Source organism: Equus quagga, chromosome 2 (genome assembly GCF_021613505.1).
Source record: "Equus quagga isolate Etosha38 chromosome 2, UCLA_HA_Equagga_1.0, whole genome shotgun sequence".
Classification (NCBI taxonomy): domain Eukaryota; kingdom Metazoa; phylum Chordata; class Mammalia; order Perissodactyla; family Equidae; genus Equus; species Equus quagga.
The window spans coordinates 21,750,537-21,756,203 of NC_060268.1; positions in this window are offsets into that span (position 1 = coordinate 21,750,537).

Consider the following 5,667-nt stretch of genomic DNA (forward strand, 5'->3'; position numbering starts at 1 on the left):
CTCAGCCAACTTTAAGGTACTTTCTATCTGTGACTGGCTTCTGATTTCCAAGACTGGTAGTATTCTGTTTTGTTCTTATTGTTTTACTGTGAGATTAATTGGTCTACACTTAATCTTAGTGCATAGTGATTACCCTGTTCCTTTCTAAATAATCAAAAATAATAAATGTTATCAGTTACTAATGTTACTCTGTATCCTGGCATTGTGCTAAACACTTTTCACATATTGCCTTATATAAACCCCAGAGCATCCTATGAGGTAATACTATTATTAACTGCATTTTACAAATGGATAAACCAAAGTGTAGAGAGGTAAATAATTGCCCAGGGTCACAACTCTCACAAGTAGCAGAACAAGGTTATAAACTCAAGTTCATCCAGTTTCAGAGCACCTACTGTAAACCGTGCTGCCCTATGCTGTCTCCAAATCAACTTTCCAACATTTCTTTCTGGGTTTCACTAGATTTACATAAGATTGATTAATCCATGTGATCTAGACTCTGCCCTTTCATCCTTAAAAAGGCATCTCAAGCCAGACACTAAAGAATGCATACAGCATGATTTCATTTATGGAAAGTAATAAATAAGCAAAATAAATCGATGCCAATTACTGTCAGGATAGTGGTTACCCTTGGAAGGCAGGAGGGGGCCTCCCAAGATGCTGGTGATATTGTGTTTCTGATCTGACTGTTGTCACATGGGTGTGTTAATTGGGAAAATTTATTGAGCCGTACATTTATCTTTCTGTTTATTATACTTCAATAAAGAGTAAAACTATACCTTGTGCATCTCTGTTATTAAGGTACTGGGAAAGCTGTACCGAGGCATGTTTAAAATCAGAGATGGATCAAAACACTTTGGGAAATACTATATCCACAGTACTCAAGACTTGATGCTCGTAAAAATCACATGAAAATATTATTACCAGAGCTCTACCTCCCAGAAATTCCAGTATTAACTGTGGCCTTGGGCATCTTTAGTTGAAAAGCTCACCAGGTAATTCTCCTGTGCAGCCGGGACTGAGAACCACTGTTCTAGTCTGTGGGACACCTTTCTAGATTCCTAACCTGCATAGACCAGGAGATAGGAAACTGCTGAGCAGCTCAGGCTCTGGTCCTGAAGACCCCTGCAAAAGGGTGAAGGAGGAAGACACATGGAAATCATGGCAGTAAAGGAGGGGAGATCAGAGGAGTCAATATTCAGAGGTAGTTCTGGCTAAAAATTTTATTTTGTCTAAAGTTACCAAATTGAAGGCCTAAGACCATTGTCTGTCCACCCCAGGCTCACTTCAGTGGGCCATTATGTTTAACTATTGCATGGAAAGTCATCTTTGCAGACTTTCATTCATTTATTCATTCCAGTACTTACTGTGTCCCTCGGATACTTCCATAAGCTAGATCAGCAAAGCTTTCATTGTCACAGAGGTGATGCTCCCATGAGGGAGAGAAAAATAAACAAAGAAATAAACAACATAAAATTTTATTCATTCAGGCCCCAATATGTAGGTGTTTTACCTGAAATATATTTAACCCTTAAAACTCTGAAAGAGAGCGATGGTGGTCAGCTGTTTTACTGACGAGGAGACTGAGGTGGAAACCCTAATCTGACCGAGTCCACTCCTACCCTTTTCCAACACACTTCATTGACATCCACAGCTGTGGTTAGTGAAGCTTTGTGGATGGAGTGCGAGGGAAGTGGTTAACAAACAACAAAATGAGCACTGTCTAGATACTAGTCACCGTTCTACGTATTGAGCAGCATATGATCAAGAAACCAGCCATTCATATCTACCTTTTTAGAATTTATAATGTAGTTTAGGAGATAAGATTCCATTTCTCTCACACATGAAAGCCAACTTGGAACATGAATGCTGAGTGCTAAGTAAGAAGATCAGATAAGAAAGAGCACAAAATGTCAGACGGAGAAGCAGTCAGTCCTTGCTGTACAGTCCGATCTTTCTTCAATGCAAATCTCAAGCCAGCCCTGATTGCCTAGTGGTTAAGGTTCAGCATGTTCCTCTTCGGCGGCCCAGGTTCAGGTCCTGGGCACGGAATCATACCACTCATCTATCAGTAGCCACGCTGTGGTGGCTGCCTACAGAGGAGAACTAGAAGGACTTACAACTAGAATATACAACTATGTACTGGGGTTTGGGGGAGGGGAAAAAAAGCACATCTCATAATGTCTCTTAAATGAGTCCTTCAGTTGCTTCCAATCAATTCTTAGGTGGTGCACAAACTCCTTGGTGTAGGATAGGAGGCCCTTCTGGATCTCCTCTGTCTTTACTGCTCCAACCCCACACCCCTCCCATCCTATCTGGGGACCACCTGTTACCTTTTCAAAGAAGCCATCTCTGATGACAGAAGCCCCCAATCTTCCTAGTTTGGGTGCACTCATAAAATCTTGGCTACATTTCTCTCTGGCCCTTATAACACTGAATTAAGCTTTTCTTGTTACTTATGCACTCTCCTTACTGTGCAATTTTGTAAAGTTAAATTCCCTCCAAAGGACACTTTTAGTAGACACGGTAGGTTGCCCACTCAATACCCATTAACCCAGTCTTCCTTGTCAACATGAACTAGCTTTATCTAAGTACCCGGCTTTCAGGGAAAGTGACTATATTCTCAATTCAGGAGTCAATCCTAGATTAGTATATTGGTTTACTGCCAGTAATTGGTTTAGCGACAGAAAAGTGACATAATTCTGGTCAACGAGACATGAAAAGATGCTAACTGGGTGGTAAGAAACTCCTAGTAAGATTTCTTCACTTTTAAAATGTGGCACAGAGGAACAAACTTCTTTCTTTGGACTTTGTTATGTCTGGAAATTCTGTAGGAAAACATGGCAACAGAAATAAATAAAGAAGCTGAATTTTCTGAGTTTTCATTAAGTGGGTGAATTGACAAACTCTAGAATTACCCTAACTTGGGGCTTCATGTCCTGTTACCTGAAGCTAAAAATATCCTAAATAATACAAAATTGACTTTCTTTTATTTTTTATATTCTATTCTGTATATACAAGCTGAGAGCTCAAAATGCTTATTCTCCACCTATTCACCAGGCCTGTGTTTTTCAAATAATGGTTTGTGAACATTCACAGATATAAGATTATTCAGGGAGATGTTAAAGTCAGCAATGTCATCTGTTCTCATTTCTATTTTTTTAAATCAAACAATGGAAATATATATGTATATATATTTTATTTAAAATGGAAGAATTGGAGAACCTCTGAATACTTACGAGACAAAAATTTATAGCAGTTAGTAAAGCCCAAATAAAATGAGGTTGCTGATAACTTAGGTGTTTAGTCCATCATTCATCCAATCTAATTTTGGTGCTATCATGATAATTTTTACAGTTATAGGTTGGTTTTGTTTTTAATAGTATTTTATTTAATTTGTACACATGATGAACAATTGGATAGATGAAAACAATAAATAAGAAATGCCAATGCTGAAGTCCAAGTTGATAAGAAGTATAAAAAACAGTAACTGCAAATTTGCCTCAGTGTGCTCTGAACAAGATCCAGTTCCATAAGTTACATTTATCTGTTCAAAATTCTGCTCGGCATCCAAAGATGCCTCTAGTACTTTGAAAATTAAAGCTAAACAGATAAAATCTAGCGATGATTATATCTAATTTGGTTTTTCATTTATGGGGAATAAAAACTCTCCACACCCACAATCTGTTACTTGAAGAGCTTATAAATTGCAGTTTAAAACCTTCCCTTTTATCTCATGATTAAAAAATAAAGTGGAAATTATAGAAACAAACCCGTTGATTTTTGAAGTGTAAGATGAAGAATGCTAAACAAGATCATGAAAAGTTTTTTACACTTTTATGTCATTGTGTATTTTTAATGGCATCTTTAGAATTGAAGTACAGAGAGGTTTTTTATCATTTTTAAAATTTTTTATTTAGGTATAATTTTAGACTTACAGAAAATTTGCAAAGTAGTACCGAGAGTACGCAGGATTCCCTTCACCCATCTTACCCTTATCCAACCATAGAACCATTATCAAAGGTAAGAAATTAAAATTGGCACAATACTATTAATTAGAGACTTTAGTCAGATTACACCAATTTTCCATGAATGCCCTTTTTCTATTCCAGGACCCAATCCAGGATCTCACATCGCATTTAGTTGTCATGTCTTCTTGCTATCCTCTAATCTGTGACAATTCGTCAGTCTTTTCTTGTCTTCCATGACCTTTAATTTGGGTTTGCCTGATGTTTTCTCATTATTGGATTGAGGTCCCACAGTATTGGGCAGGCTAACACAGAGGTGCTGTGTACCTGTCGGGGGTAGATCATATCAATAGATATTCTGGGTAAAATTAACTTTGATCACTTACACAAGGTAGTGTCTGCCAAGTTTCTTCACTGTAAAATTACTATTTTTCAACTTGTAGTTAATAAGTATTTGGGGAGATATGCTTTACAATTAAGAAATATTTGGTGGGAATAGAGTGAGAAACTTGGCTTTCATTATCACAACATATGTACTTATTTGTCCAAGTCTAGCATATGTACAATTTCAGAATTGATAAGCCACACGTCCTGAGAAACACATTTACTAACTAGAATGCCATGGTAGTGTGAAATTATTCCTGTCTTTAGCCTTACAGAAGCCAGTCAAATCACATTTTCCCAAACTTACCTACCTGAGTTCATTTCTTCCCCACTCTCTTTTCTCATTTGTAACGTAGCTAGTTTCCTTTGTCACAATCTGCATTTCATCTTTGTCCTCTCATCCTAGCTGATTTTTTAAATTTGTGTATAATAAAATCTGCTCTTTGTGGAGTACACTTCTATGGGTTTTGACAAATGCATGGAGTCATGGAGGCACCACCATGGCTCCATACACAACAGTTCCATCTTAAAAACTCCCATATGTTACCCTTTGTTTGTCAACTCCTTCCTCCACCTTCCAACTCCTGGCATCCATTGTTCTGTCTTTGGATCCTATACATACGCCTTTTCCAAAGTATCATATAGATGGATTCACGTAACCTGTAACCTTTGAGGTCTGGCTTCTTTCTCTAAATAAAGTGCCTTTAAGATTAATCCATATTGTTATGTGAAAAAACAGTTCACTCTTTTTAATTGCTGGATTTTAATGCTTTTTAATTGTTCGGATGGACCACAGCTCGTTTACACATTCACCAGTTGAATGAAGGATATCTGAGTCAGTTCTATTTATCGGTGATTTTGAATAAAGCTGACAGTAAACATTCACATAAAGATTCCGTGTAAAAATAAGTTTTCATTATTTTGCAGTGAGTATCTAGGAGTGGGATTGCAGGGGCAAAATGACAAATGTGTTTTTAAGTTTATAAGAAACTGTTTTCTAAAATGGCAAAAACATCTTGCATTTTCAGCTGCAATGTACTGGAATACCAGTTGATCTGCATGCTCACCAACACTTGTATTGCCCTTTAAAAATTATTATTTTAGTCATTCTAATAGGTGTGTAGTTGTATCCAACTGAGGTTTTAATTTGCATTTAATTTGCATTTCCCTAATGATACACCTTTTTGGGTCCTTGTTTGCCATCTGTATACCTTCTCTGGTGACATGTTTGTTCGGATCTTTTGGCCATTTTTTAAATGGGTTTTTTGATTTTTAATCTTGAATTTTGAGAATTCGATATGTATCCTGGAAGTAA